The following is a 15,842-nucleotide window of genomic DNA, read 5'->3' on the forward strand; positions in this document are numbered from 1 at the left end:
CAGTTGTAGTACAGTTGTAGTACAGCAGTACAGTACAGTACAGTTGTAGTACAGTTGTAGTACAGTTGTAGTACAGTTGTAGTACAGTTGTAGTACAGCAGTACAGTACAGTACAGTACAGTTGTAGTACAGTTGTAGTACAGCAGTACAGTACAGTACAGTTGTAGTACAGTTGTAGTACAGTTGTAGTACAGTTGTAGTACAGTTGTAGTACAGCAGTACAGTACAGTACAGTTGTAGTACAGTTTTGGTACAGTTGTAGTACAGTTTTGGTACAGTTGTAGTACAGTTTTGGTACAGTTGTAGTACAGCAGTACAGTACAGTACAGTTGTAGTACAGTTGTAGTACAGTTGTAGTACAGCAGTACGATGGCACAACAATGCTAAAAGGATAACGCAGAAAGCCATGAGAGCTTCTTTCCATTGTGGTCCCGTACAGTATGTGTATTCAATTCATCAAGACATTTAAAGTCATATATTAACAGTTTGACTGCGGAAAACGATTTATCAGACTTTTAATCAACCCCCCTTCACTGCCGAGATTGTTGTATTACCTTTAGAGCATACGCTGAATTATTTGGGCTTTTAATCCGCGAAAATCGAGCGAAAAAAGCTTCCACCGTTTGTTATAAACGGCTGGACCACCCGCCATCTTGGTACACCCGGAAGACGCAGCACAGGACCCTCCTCCATGAGGCGTTGAACCCCATTCGTTTACATTGGCCTCAATTTCCCAGAAGCCCTAGCAGCCCACAGCATGTGACGATTTCCGTTTCCTCATCACAACAGATGCATCTACACTTTTTCTCTGCGGCGAAGACGGATTTTCTTTTTAATTATTACATTGCGGCGGATTAAACACATAAAACAAAAGTCGCGTATCTCCGATATGGCAGCGACATTAACCTGGAGTAATCCATTCAAAGCACGGAAACTAAGTATACAATAAATCATCAACACTAGGCTGCAGGAACACCGCACACGCACCGGAAATAGCCGCTCTACGAGCTCTACGAGCGGCTATTTTGTGACACGCGCCCCACGCGCCCATGTGTGTGTGTGTGTGTGTGTGTGTGCGTGCGTGCGTGTGTGAAGGCCCTGTGCGTGTTAAATGTGTGAGATGTTATTGTGGTGGTGGTGGGGGTGGGGGGGGGCTGGCCCGGCGCCAGAGGAAGTGCTTGGCTTTGACAATGTGCTCTCACCAGGAATGCACCGTGGGCCACCACCCCAACCCCCCCCCCCCCCCCCCCCCCCCCCCCCCCCCCGCGGGGTCGGAAGCCAAGTTTTGGTCGATCGGGCCTCGATTTCGCCCCTCTCTCTCTCTCTCTCTCTCTCTGTCTCTCAGACGCCTGGGGGAGCATTCAGCTAAACTGCCCTCTCCTCTGCTAGAGAGAGAGAGAGAGAGAGGGAAAGAGAGAGAGAGAGAGAGGGTGTAGGTTTGTTCGTGTAAGCTTCATTTGTTTGGATCTGAATGAGGAGATTTGTGTGTGTCTGTGTGTATCTGTGTGCGCGTGCGTGCGCGTGTTTTCCCCTCCGAGAGGAGGATCTGAAAGGAATGCAACTGTTCCTTTACACATGTCCACCCCCCTCAAGCACGCACGCGCACGCACGCACGCGCACACACACACACACACACACACACACACACACACACACACACACACACACACACACACACACACACACACACACACACAGGGTAGGGTGAGAGGGAGGGAGGGAGGGAGGGAGGGAGGGGGGGGGGGTGTAGTGGAAGGAAGTATCATACTACACCGGCAGAATACTTATCAAGACTGGAGGAGCAAAGCTGTCCATTAAAATTCCTCCTCCTGCTTAACTTCTCACATAGAACAGAACAAGTTACATGGTCAACGGTGCTGATTTCGTCGACTAAAACCGTGGCGATAAGTGTCCGTCAACTATACCTTTTGTTACTGACTCTGAGGAAAACGAAATAAAAACAAAAATATAAAATATTTACACATCGTGCGCTTGTATTGACTATTTTCGAATAGCCTAAGTATTAAGAACAAGGATTCCATTGATGCTATACTAAATCATTTTGCCTGGTACCCCTCAGGAACCCCCTCAAGGACCCCAGACCCCACTTTTCAGAACCACTGTAGTAAGTAGAGTATTATCTATAGCCTATTGGGCTCGGCTCACTGTGTCATTGTTGTTGCAAACACTGCACTGTATGGACATGATTCTGCAAAGTGTCGGGTATGCTATAAGTAAAGCGTGTTTGGGGAATTTAAACGCTGTCGTCAGATGTAATGATTACGCCAAAGACAGTAAAGAAAGAGGGAATCGTTCGCATTCAGAGATCACAACGTGATTGGTTGATTGAATAATGTATTAGTCAGAGTCAGAATTGTAAACATGGCAACTGCAGTCAGACATTAATACCGGTAAGTGTTACCGATTATACTAATGGTTCCGTTCCATTTAGCGTTCCATATACTAATGGCTCTGTTCCATTTAGTGTACAGTGGATCTCGATAACTCTGAGAGTGTATAAATGGAACCAAATTACCTGTAAGGGTCCATTTGGTTCCATTTGTACACTCTCAGAGTTACCCACCCACTCCTACGGGCCACTCAAGCACACTTTTGAGACACACATGGTGTAGCAGAATCTTTCCAGTGAGCCAACATGCACAATATCAGAACCCTGACTCTGTTTGACAAAAATGGCGTATGTGCATAGGAACCTATTGGGATGGTCTATCTGTATGTGCATACTAGGAACCTATTGGGATGGTCTATCTTTATGTGCATACTAGGAACCTATTGGGATGGTCTATCTTTATGTGCATACTAGGAACCTATTGGGATGGTCTATCTGTATGTGCATACTAGGAACCTATTGGGATGGTCTATCTGTATGTGCATACTAGGAACCTATTGGGATGGTCTATCTTTATGTGCATACTAGGAACCTATTGGGATGGTCTATCTTTATGTGCATACTAGGAACCTATTGGGATGGTCTATCTTTATGTGCATACTAGGAACCTATTGGGATGGTCTATCTGTATGTGCATACTAGGAACCTATTGGGATGGTCTATCTGTATGTACATAGGAACCTATTGGGATGGTCTATCTGTATGTACATAGGAACCTATTGGGATGGTCTACCTGTATGTACATAGGAACCTATTGGGATGGTCTATCTTTCTAAATCAACCATATTTTGTATGACATTTTTCTTTTGTATGGTAGAGTCAATAGCATGCAGGGTTAGTGTGGCAGTGGCCTGGATGTGTCGCAGGGTGGCGGTGCCTGGTGATGACCGCTTACAGACTGGAAAGTGTCTGGTGATGACCGCTTACAGACTGGACAGTGTTTGTCTGGTGATGACCGCTTACAGACTGGACAGTGTCTGGTGATGACCGCTTACAGACTGGACAGTGTCTGGTGATGACCGCTTACAGACTGGACAGTGTCTGGTGATGACCGCTTACAGACTGGACAGTGTCTGGTGATGACCGCTTACAGACTGGACAGTGTCTGGGGATGACCGCTTACAGACTGGACAGTGTCTGGTGATGACCGCTTACAGACTGGACAGTGTCTGGTGATGACCGCTTACAGACTGGACAGTGTCTGGTGATGACCGCTTACAGACTGGATAGTGTCTGGTGATGACCGCTTACAGACTGGACAGTGTCTGGTGATGACCGCTTACAGACTGGACAGTGTCTGGTGATGACCGCTTACAGACTGGACAGTGTCTGGTGATGACCGCTTACAGACTGGATAGTGTCTGGTGATGACCGCTTACAGACTGGACAGTGTCTGGTGATGACCGCTTACAGACTGGACAGTGTCTGGTGATGACCGCTTACAGACTGGATGGCCTCTCTGAGGGGAAAAGATGCAAAGACACTAGCCCTTTGTTTACAGCTGCTGCTTAGGCCTCAGTCAGTGGCTCCACTGAATAAAAAAGGATGGTTGGCTGACTGGCTGACTGGATGGTTGGCTGACTGGATGGTTGGCTGACTGGATGGTTGGCTGACTGGATGGTTGGCTGACTGGATGGTTGGATGGTTGGCTGGGACACACACACACAAATACGGCCGCACGCGCACGGACACACACACACACACACACACACACACACACACACACACACACACACACACACACTTCCACAGTGTTGACATGTGTGTTGCTTCCGCAGCTGAAACTGTCCTCGCTCAAGTTTCATTTTACTCTCAAATTCCAGAGAGAGAGAGAGAGAGAGAGAGAGAACGAGAGAGTTTCTATGTTGCCTGTGCATGTGCATGCGTATGCGTGCGTGTGCGTGTGTGTGTGTGCGTGTACGTGTGCGTGCGTGCGTGCGTGCGTGTGGGACGGAACATGATTTTGCAATCTGCAGGTTTGGGATGTCAGAGAGGAGCTCCATTTCCAAACAGCGTGCACTTGCCATTTCCGCCCCATGTGAGCTTTTTGCATTCCTGCAGGCCTCTGCAGCAGACCCCCCCCCCCCCACCTCCACCCCACACACACACATACACACTTACACAGCTATCAGTGTTGCCATGTCTGCTTTTTATAAGCGACTTTTTTGGGCCTGTGTTTCTATTAAAGGAGAATTCCGGATTCACCTTTTTCTTACCTTAATCTGATGATGTTAAATCCAATAACGGGTGTACAGGTGGAAAATGACATAACTCCATAATGAGCGCACCGCAGCTCTGACCGTGCTCGCTGGGTCAAACGCTAAATCGTTTCTTTTCATTGCATGAAAATTATTAGTTTTTTCTCTCTTTCATAATGACCAGTTACGATGCACAGTGTTTTGTCCCAAAGGGGCAAAGGCGTAAGGCGAACGAGCACATAGGTTGATGAACCAATTATTCTGACTACACATATGGCATGTCCTACAAAAACTCGGACATGTACTGTATGTCAAAGAATAATATGAAACTTGGCAGAATCGCTGCAAGTTTAGAAAATGTGGCAGTTCTGTTTAAAATTTTCACTGCATCGGTGACTGTTGCAATCACCTGTACTACAATACTTCACCATACTGTATGTTGCGCTGTATGTCACCTCATGAAGCAATAGCGGATTTGGCTGTGTCTCAAAGAATAGGGAACCGGCATCGGTTTCCAGTGCAAGTTTGAATCTGCCCCTCCTTGAAAAGGGCTTGTTCTTTCAGGCTAGTTTTCATAGGCCATGGTTACTTATTTCTCTCACTAGATCTGGCAACGCCGACAGCCGTCCCTCTGGCTCCCACACAGCACACAAATCATCCAAACTACAGTCCTCCGGGTTCAGCCCAAACAAGGAGGGAATTCTTTTTAGCAAAAATATTCATTTTTGCGGAGAGAGGAGGAGGATGTTGTGGTCTGGTCATGAGATCTGCCTCAATATTATATTCAGTTAAATTATGAAATAACAAACCCTCAGTGGATAATTACATCCGCTTTCAAATGCTAGGAGAGCGTGCGTGGCGGGCGGGCGGCGCATGGCTATAGGACTCAAGGTAGCTTAAAGGAGATGGAATTTATGTTTGTGATTTTTTTTCTTTCATGGTAAAAGTCCCATATGACAGACAGACAGACAGACAGACAGACAGACAGACAGACAGACAGACAGACAGACAGACAGACAGACAGACAGACAGACAGACAGACAGGCTAGTGAGAGGGGAGACGGGCGGCTAATCTGAGCACTGCACCAGATGTTAAGACATACATGACTTTTGCAATATGTCATCTAAACAGAAAGCCACTGGGGATTGACTTGGGCACGACTCCAAGTCCACCCGAACCCATGGACCACCTTGGTAAAGACCAGGCCCACCAGAACCCATATGGACCACCTTGGTAAAGACCAGGCCCACCAGAACCCATATGGACCACCTTGGTAAAGACCAGGCCCACCAGACTTTTTATGTCAATCAATCAACTTGCCGATCTAGCTTGTATAGACCGGCTATCTAACTTTTTATGACTAAAATGTAAATTTGTCCAATCTATATGGTAAAGTATGTTAAAGGACCTGGGTGACGGCACCCTCAGGGCGTCTTACTGGTACAATATAACCAATGTCTTCCTGCTCTTCTATAGAGCACCGAAGTCTGACGTCAATATCGGCAATGCGGTGCTGTTCCCAGGGTTCGTGTACTTTTTTATTTTAGATCGCCTCATATAAGAAATGCTAATATTAATTACTGCTGCCAAATTAGTTACATTTTCCCTAGAAACAGATTGTATCAAATATGAGTGACTGACATAATCATAATCATAAACGATACACCTCCCTGACAATATTGCTGAGACAGTTTGTGTATTCTTGGACCACAATTCTTATATGAGACGATTTTAAGATCTCCATAGAGTAAAACTTCCGCGAACCAGGGGATGAGTGAGTGACTTCAAAACTCTGGCACTCTATTGAGACATTTAGATGGTGTCAACGGTCATGTCTCACCTAGACACAGTATCTGACACACAGTTTCACCTGAAGGTCAAGATTACATTTATCCCCTGAGCAAGCAGGCAGGCTCAATGGTAAAAAATGTCAGCAGCACATGTGCAGGAAACCGGGTTCAAATCCGGTAGAAGTCTAAGAGGAAAGTTACATACTGTAGAGCAGCTTTAAGTATGTCTGTCTGTGGGTTTTATAAATGTAGTACTGCCCCTTCAATATAAAAAGGGGTGGCCAGGTTTGAGGCCTCATGTTTGGCCAGAAGCCTGATTTGAGTGTTTGTTGGAGACCTGGAGCCTGGAGGCATGAGGTGTACAGCCTAGTACTAAGAAAACTGCAAACAAATGTTTAACGCTTTGATAATTCATTTTTTATTACCGGTATATGTTGATATATTTTAATTAGTAACATTTTATATTCCATTTACAGAGTCCGGCAGGTGTGATGTTTTGTGAGGGGAAGCATGGGGACAAATTGGACAATGTTAGTCAACTGTCTCATTTACCCTCTGTATTTCCAGATCCTGCAGGTTAACCACACCCACAGCCACTCCTGTGGTCGCTCTGGTTAAGCACACCTGCGCAAATGGTTAAATTGTAAAATTGACAAATGTAGTCAGAGATCGCTATCACTTAGGTGGTGGTGTTCTTTTTATACATGATATCACAAGTAAACGCGGGAAGCGAACGCAGCTCGTAAATGGCAATAACAACAATTAGAATAAATTACATACTTTTTTAAGGTTTTCTTTTTAAAGTTCTCTTTTTGTGTTTTTTAAGATTTTATTTTTAAGTTAAGTTTTTTGAAGTTAAGTGTTTTAAAAAAAAATTTAAGTTAAGTTTTTTTTGTGTTTTTTTAAGATTTTATTTTTAAGTTAAGTTTTTTGAAGTTAAGTGTTTTTAAAGTTTTTTTTTAAGTTAAGTTTTTTCTTTTTCATTTTAAGTTAAGTATTTTTTTAAGTTACGTTTTTTTAAGTTAAGTTAAGTTGTGTGTGTGTGTGTGTGTGTGTGTGTGTGTGTGTGTGTGTGTGTGTGTGTGTGTGTGTGTGTGTGTGTGTGTGTGTGTGTGTGTGTGTGATACAGCTGCGCCCTCTGGTGGCGGGCGGGTGGTGTAACAGCGGGACAGACACAGACAGACGGACACACAGACAGACAGACATGATCTGCAGGGTCTCATAGTTAGTGCTCATTGCATTCGCAATTATCAGTTCAGACCCGAGGAAGAGTGTCGAAACGTGAATCTATCATAAAGCCTTGACTGGGAGCTTTACAGAGTTAATGTGCAGACTTCTATTTTTTTTTTTTTATACAGACCTGAGGAAGACCCACAGTCGTTGAAACGTACTTTTTGAATACATTTTCTACTGGGAGCTAAGTTACAGTGTGTGCACCTTATTCTCCAATGTGCGTATTGTTCAGCAGCTGAAAGGTCAGGATGTGCTTCCCTTTGGTTCTAGTTGGACAGAAGTACATTGGACACAGAGGCCAGTGGGAAGGTGTAGTCCTGCAACGAACACATGTAGTGATCAGACCATAATGCTCATGATAAGAGGAAGCTGCTTGTAAAGAAATCCAATTCATATCCCTTATTGATTTATTCTATATTCGGTATTCATCTTATTTGAGTATGAGTATTACTATATTGTTTGACTGGATTCTGAACTATTGCAATTATATAACTACACATTGTTATGATTATGTCTGAATGGAGTGCCCTAGCAGGGAACGTAAGCAAGGAAGGCAAGTTGAGGAAAGTGAAGGAAAAGGCAAACATTGTTCTTCAGTGGCTGCCTGTTATGGCAAGTGTGTGGTGGAAAAGGTAAAAAAGTGTGTGGCATGACCAACATAGCCAATATACAGCTCACAGCGCGTTGCAATCGTGCAATGTTGTGATCTTGAGCCAAGCCCCCAGGGAGGCTCTCCAATGTTGAAGCGCTAGGCCCTAACTGGCCCGTTTAGCATTTCTGTTCAATCTTTCCAACTTTTTGCTCACCATTAATAGGTCAATTTATGCTTTGTGTCAAAGGTCTAGGTGTCAAAGGACGCACCTCACGGCAAACGTGAATGTGTTTATATGGTCCAGTCAGTCGCCTATAACATGTCGGGTACTCTGATTGGATGGGAACACAAAGGAAGCTGTACTTCCACGGATGAACCAGATTAGTTACGAGCTTGTAGATCGGCAATTTTCAGCACACAACCAAGTCTAAAATCGGCCATTACGACGCCATCAAGGCCCGCCAAAATCAACTGTAGATTGAGTCGACTAAACCTAGACTAAGCTAAAACTTTGCAGAAGACTAAAATATGATAAACAAAATTACATTTTATTCAAAAGACTACGACTAAAACTACATAAAGATTGGCTGTCAAAATCAACACTGCTCCAGACTACATTCACTTCCTTATTTACATTCTTGTGGTGACGCTGTTGGCAAGTTGCAAGACAGTAGCCTATGAAATACTCTGAGCTCACAGCGTCCTGCAGACACGGCTTGTCACTCAAAGCATTAATTGACCTTCAGGCAGACAGAGAGGCAAACTGTGGCGCGCACACTCACGCACGCATGCACGCACACACGCACGCACGCACGCACACACACACACACACACACACACACACACACACACACACACACACACATTGCAGTGTACTGGGTCACGTGACTGGACCAGAGCGAAGTCCTCCCAATCTTAGGGCCAATGACACACTGACACTTCTAGTGAAAGAATAAGTCTCTCTCTCTCTCTCTCTCTCTCTCTCCGAGTAATAGGCAAGAGATTTCAAAAGTGCACATATATGCTCCATGCAAGAGTGCAGTGTCTCCAAGTTCATGGTGATGCTGATTCCATCCAGTTTTATAGACTACATTTAACAATATCTGCAATATCAACCTTGCCACATGCATTTATTAGCTTACCCAGCAAGCACGGTCAGGACCTGGACGAATCAGTGACGTCTCCATTGAGGCCAGATCAAGTCAAACCAAGACAGATCTGGCCCAGAATAACACCTGATTTCAACCAACATACATTTGACCCACTAAGACGGACGTCCCTGGATGAATCAGAGAGAGTCCGATCGAGGCCAGATCAATTTAAGTCATATCACTACACACTAAACCCAAGCGTTTAGGTTATAAACTGTTTTAAACACATATTTGTAACACTTTTTAAACGTGTCACAGTGTTTAGATTATAAACAGAAGAACATGTTTAATCGCCTGTAACACTTTTTAAACGCATAAACGTGTTTAGTTTTTACAATCAAAGTCAGTCATATAGTTGTTTAGAATTTGAACACTAGGTGTTCTCGTGAGGTGTTTGAGTGAACTCGTGTTCTACTGTATTTTATGACCATTAATAAACATTTGGCATTTTATTATTTAAACGTGTCACATGTTCCAGGGATTTACAGTAGTCAGATCTGGCCCATAATAAGCTATATTATTTAAACTGGTGAAGACGTCCTGGAAATGTCGTAAAGATCATCCCCATATGGGCTGTGATCTGGCCTAGTCTCTAGCTTGCTGGGATACACTTGGATTTCACCACGAGAATACAGAAAATAACAATATCTTAGAACCAAACAAGTGTCCACCTGCCCTGTTCTGTGCACCTCCCCTTGTCTATCACATATTCTGGACATAAACTGGACCCCCCCCCCCCCCCCTCTCTCTCTCTAGACATGGCCAAAACATTTCCGGGTGTCCCCAGGCAAAAACATTGAGATCCCCATAGACACAGTGTGTGTGTGTGTGTGTGTGTGATGTGTGCGTGTGCATGTGTGCGTGCACGTGCGTGTGCATGTGTGTGTGCGTGTAGGGGTGTGACGGCTGTGCGCTGACCTTACAGGTGAAGTGAAGCACGGCAGAGATGCAGCGCTGCGTAACTAAGACCGCTGGCTGTCATATCGCATTTCTACTGCATGTTCAACACACTGCACGGCTGCTGGCACACTAACACACTAACACACACACACACACACACACGTACGCACGTGCACATATGCACGCTCGTGTGCGTACGTACATACATACGTATTGGGGAAGGCATTCGCAGAACATTGCAGATCGTCAAGCTTGTTGATCTGATAGATTCATGGAAAACACCCGTTGTTTTAGCCCTGAGACTGAAGCCAGTTTTACGCGATCGCTACATTTACACGGAAAACATGTACATAAACATTCAGATTTCAAATATAAAGTACTCATCACGTGGGCCACGGGTGTTAGGAATTTTCTGAGACAGCGATTAGCATTGCTGCATCCCGCGTTGTTTAATAAGAAGCATTTTTATCTGAGCACCCCAGCTACTTTTCTCAAACGGGGTTCGTTTGGAAAATTCACAGTTGCACACTGTGTGCCTATATCAAACACACTCAGTGCCACACTCCTCCTGGGCGTCGAAAGCCAATGGCAAAAAAACTGGTCGGATAAAAATTGCCTTTTATTAAACAACGCAGAATGCAGCAATGCTAATCGTTGTCCCAGTACATTTCTAACACCCGTGGCCCACGTGGTGAGTACTTTATATTTGAAATCTGAATGTTTATGTACACGTTTACAATGTAAATGTAGCGATCGCGTAAAACAGGCAGAAGTTAAGCCATGACGCTTGTGAAGTACGAGCGTCATGTGAACCATGGCTACCGTTTGTTCTGGTGACTCATACTGCCCTCCCATTGACTTCTGATCACTTTAAGGGGTCCATTTCGTTCCATTTGTACACACCAGTATACAGCCGTCAAGGACACTTTGAGACCCACTTCTGTAGCAGAGTGTTTCCAGTGAGCCAACATGCGCAATAGCAGCACCCTGTTTGACAAGAATGGAATTAGTATCATCGGTAACACCTGTGAAGGAAGTAGGGAGGGGGCCCAAAAGTAGTAGAAACACAGTGCTTTAGTGCGGAGGACTCCCTTCACGTCGTTTCAATCACAAATCACTGGGTTGGGACAGCGAGAGGTGAGCAGGTTATTGTGAACTCTCAGAGTTATGCATCCACAAACGGTTCCCCTTGGTGACATGTGTGACCTGTGGGAGTTACGACCCCGGGTTTTCCTTCCTTCCGCTGCGTGTCGAGCCTGCAGGCATTGCTGTGTCTGTTCCAACAGGTGACGAGTCGAGTCCACACACAAACCCGCCTGTTTACCTGCCAGTCACTCTACAGCACACACACCTGGGACAGCCCACACGTGCACGCACACACACACACACATATTCTGAAGAAAACCTGGAGACTGAGGGCTCTATTTACACCCACGTGCACACGTGCGTGCGCACACACACACACACACACACACAACCAGCCACCTGCTTTTAACTTCCACACCTTCAGTGTGCGTGCGTGCGTGTGTGTCCCCCCTCACCCCTCCCCACACACCTGAACACATACATATCATCATGGAGGAAGTGCTGTGCGCGGGGCCGGGGCAGAGCAGGTGGAGAGTATATCGTAACCCTCCATTATCATCCCATCTTTGTCGCGTGGAAACCTCACATGTCCACAATTATCACCTCACTGGAAACACTCTGACACACCAAGTGTCCTCCAATGGGTTCCAAATGGCCCCTGTATGTACAGGCATGTAACAAAGAATGTACAAATGGAACCAAATGTGGATGCGTAAGGGTCCATTTGGCCCAGAGTTATGGGGGCCCTTGAAATTAAAAGGTTGGAGAACCACTGTACACTAAATGGAACAGAGCCTTAATTTGTATAGCCTATCATCAGTAACTCCTACTGTATGTACTGTAGAAAGTCAGAAGAGGCCTGGAAGTATAGGAAGAGTTGTTTTCACAATGGCGTATGTGCATAGAGCCTATATTTCTAATTTAAAGCATCAAGTCAGATCTGCAAGCTCAAAAGTGTAATCTAGTAGGGCGTTCATTTATCCCAAAAAAAGAACAAAACAAAAAACAATAAACACAAACCGTTAAAATATGGAGATAAGAGGTTTCTGCCCGACATTGTGGTGTGCAGCATCAAACAGGCCTGACGGGATCTACTTCTTTCAGACAATGCCAACAGCATAGATAATAACAACCGTAGAATAATGAGAAAAAATATAGATGACAAGGAGAGAGCAAGGAGAGTATAAAAAAGATTCAAGAGCATCATCAAATGTGCTTGTGCATATGATTTTGGTATATTTATACCAGCAGATTTGCTACCTAACTTTGTGCAAACAACTTCACAGTGTATTCTATGTGTATTGTGTACAACAGATTAGTATAATGTTCGACTTCACCGTATATTATACAGTATGTACAAGTTGGGGGTTCCATTGCCCTGGTTCTTGACCGTTCATGTTTTGTATGTTAGAAGAAGCTTTTTTTGCAGTCTACTGCCAGTGGCTTTGAGACTGTAGCCGTTTTGTTCTTAAGACTTTGGTATGATGTGGGTTTATGTATTCATAAATTCAGAAAGCAAACTTTGGGCAACTCAGCCGTGTACACATATAGGACCACAATGGAAACAAGTCCCCAGGACCTTTTCGTGTTATCCTTTTAGCCTTAACTGTACCACGTACTGTTTACATTTCTGACTAGTAATAAAGTAGGCTATTCAATCAATTTTCTCTTCTCTTCTCTTCTCTTCTCTTCTCTTCTCTTCTCTTCTCTTCTCTTCTCTTCTCTTCTCTTCTCTTCTCTTCTCTTCTCTTCTCTTCAGTACTTTCATGTCTCTCTCCCTCAACTTCTATCCATTCATCGTCACTCACATTCTGCTCTCTCTTCACCCTGCTCTTTATTTCTTTCACCCCTTCCTTCTACCAGGTGTTCGGGTAATAATCACCCAGGAAGCAAGTCTTGTTGCGTGCATACGTGTGACTGAGGGAGTGTGTGTGTGTGTGCCTTGGGGTTACTGTAGCGGCAGCACAGGTGGGCAGAGAGAGAGAGAGAGAGAGAGAGAGAGAGAGAGAGGAGCCACACAAGGAGTTGCTTGGGTAGAGGCAGGAATGCTGCACATGCAGATATAACGGACCACCCCTATAAACACACACAGGGTTAGGCTTCCTGGGACCGATGTACGTACACACACACACACACACGCACACGCACGCACGCACGCACGCACGCACGCACGCACGCACGCACGCACACAAGAATATTTTTGACTCAGCCACAAAGTAGCATTTCCTTTCAGAACCGTCCCTATACCCACTCCCAAGAAAAACAAAATCACACTTATGTGAAGTGAGGGGTGCCTCACTCCTTTACACAAACATTGTACTCTAAACAAACATTAAAAGCCCATAGACTTAGCTGCCACACTGTTTGTTTAAAGTGCTCTAAACAAACATAATTTAACATGACGTCCCGTTTAGTACGCAAAACAAACATTTGAAAAGTCCATAGACTTTACTGCCACATGATGTAATTTCCGAAAACCAGACGTTGGAAAAAGAAATAATACAGGAATTGATGTCAGCCTACAAAGACAGACACACCACAACTGTTACCAGGAGGATGCTGTGTGCGCCTCGTATCCTGACAGGAAAATAACCTCACCGCTATTAGCTGTAAGTTATACAGTTGTTTTGGTTCCGGACGTCAAGCTTTATTTGGCCCAGTCCTTCCTGTGGCCTGCCACTTCATGGTGTGTGTGTGTGTGTGTGTGTGTGTGTGTGTGTGTGTGTGTGTGTGTGTGTGTGTGTGTGTGTGTGTGTGTGTGTGTACGTACGCGCACATGTCGGTCCCAGGAAGCTGAGGCGTTTAACAGGGAAACAGCATGTTACGATACGAAGTGATTAATGCTTTTAATTTGGAGGAGAGAGAGAGAGAGAGAGAGAGAGAGAGAGGCCTACACATTATTACACACTATTAAAATCCTCATTTCTCTAACAGTGATGGAATAGTGGTGAAAGAAGTACTAAGAACTTTTTGTTGAGTAAATGTAGCAATACTACACTGTAGGCAGAAACCTCCATCATCTCCATATTTTTAACCCTAACCCTAACCCTTACTTTAAATTAACTTACTTGATCATACTATACACTACAGCGTCACACAATATTCAACTTGAATATTTACCAAATCATTTGTCGTTGTCTTTTCCTGTTTTATATCTTTTAGTTGTTTGTTGTACTCTGATGTTATTGTCTGACTTAAATATTTCAAAAACTCCCATAATAATGAGCTGATCTACAAGCTCGACACGCAATGTGTTCTGAGTTTGTAGATCTGCTACTACTATTTTTGAATTTGAATCCTGAAAAGTAACACTTTGGGAAATACAGTGTAATTTGCACCAGACAGAGACAATATACAATATTTAAAATACTCTGTAGCAGGGAAAATACCTGCATATCTCGTTTTGCTTGAGTAAAAGTATACAAAGCTTGGTATCAAAACCGCTCCCCCAAAACAAATAAACTACAAAAAGCTAAATTAGATAAATTCTTCTTTTTCAGAAGCTAAAAAGGATTGTCTAAATATTTTAGAAAATCTACAAGCTTGTATCATCGTCGTTAGCACGGGGCAAAAAATGGCTTAATTGGTTCACGTGTTTTGTAATAATAATGTAAATAATATACAAAGTAACCAATGTTTTCAAATAATTGTAGTGGAGTAAAAGTACAATATTTGCCTCTGAGATAGTGGAGTAGATTGAACATTGGACACTTTCAATTCCTGAAAGTGTTAAGTACAATAATGTAAATGTACTAGCTAGTTACTTTCCACCACTGTTTACAGCTGCACATTGTGAGCTTGTAGATCGACTATATTTTTGCTGAATGTTTCACCCATAATGTGGATACTGCATGGGGTTAAAGGACCACTTCACCACTTTTCAACCTATATATCTTCATATAATTGGTCCTAATGTTCATGATAAAATAACAAAAATCTCCTATCTGTCTCATAGGAGAGCTGTGGGCAGTTCAGAAACCTGTCCACCAGTGACTATTATGTTGTGATTTCTGTTTAGTTTTTTTTAGTTTTTTTGTTCTAGTTTCTGTGTTGGTATGCGGTCAGGTTTTCAGCTGGCTCAGGGAAGAGGACGATCCTGCCATGCATAGTCCACCATAGATAGGTGAATGAACTGTATCTGTCTGTGGGCAGGCATATGCTGTGCCTGTGTGTGCGTGAGTGTGTGCGGTTGTATGAGTTGAGGATTAGAGTTATAGGTATTTTTGTTACGCTGTAATATTTGACTCACTGTTGTCGTTTAGCATCAGTGCAATTTGAAATGTATCTTTGAAATGCAATGTACTATTTTGTAATGTAATATAATGTATTCTGTAATGTTTTAATTTATTTCTGGACTCTTGGAAGATTAGCCAAAAGGCTAAAAGAGATCCAAATAAAAATCTAATCATCGATGGGGAATCCAAGCTAATAGAAACTGCAGGCTTTATATTCCTGAAAAGTTATCATAAGACATATTATGT

This window comes from Protomyctophum parallelum (genome assembly GCF_964188405.1).
Source record: "Protomyctophum parallelum genome assembly, chromosome: 1".
NCBI lineage: Eukaryota > Metazoa > Chordata > Actinopteri > Myctophiformes > Myctophidae > Protomyctophum > Protomyctophum parallelum.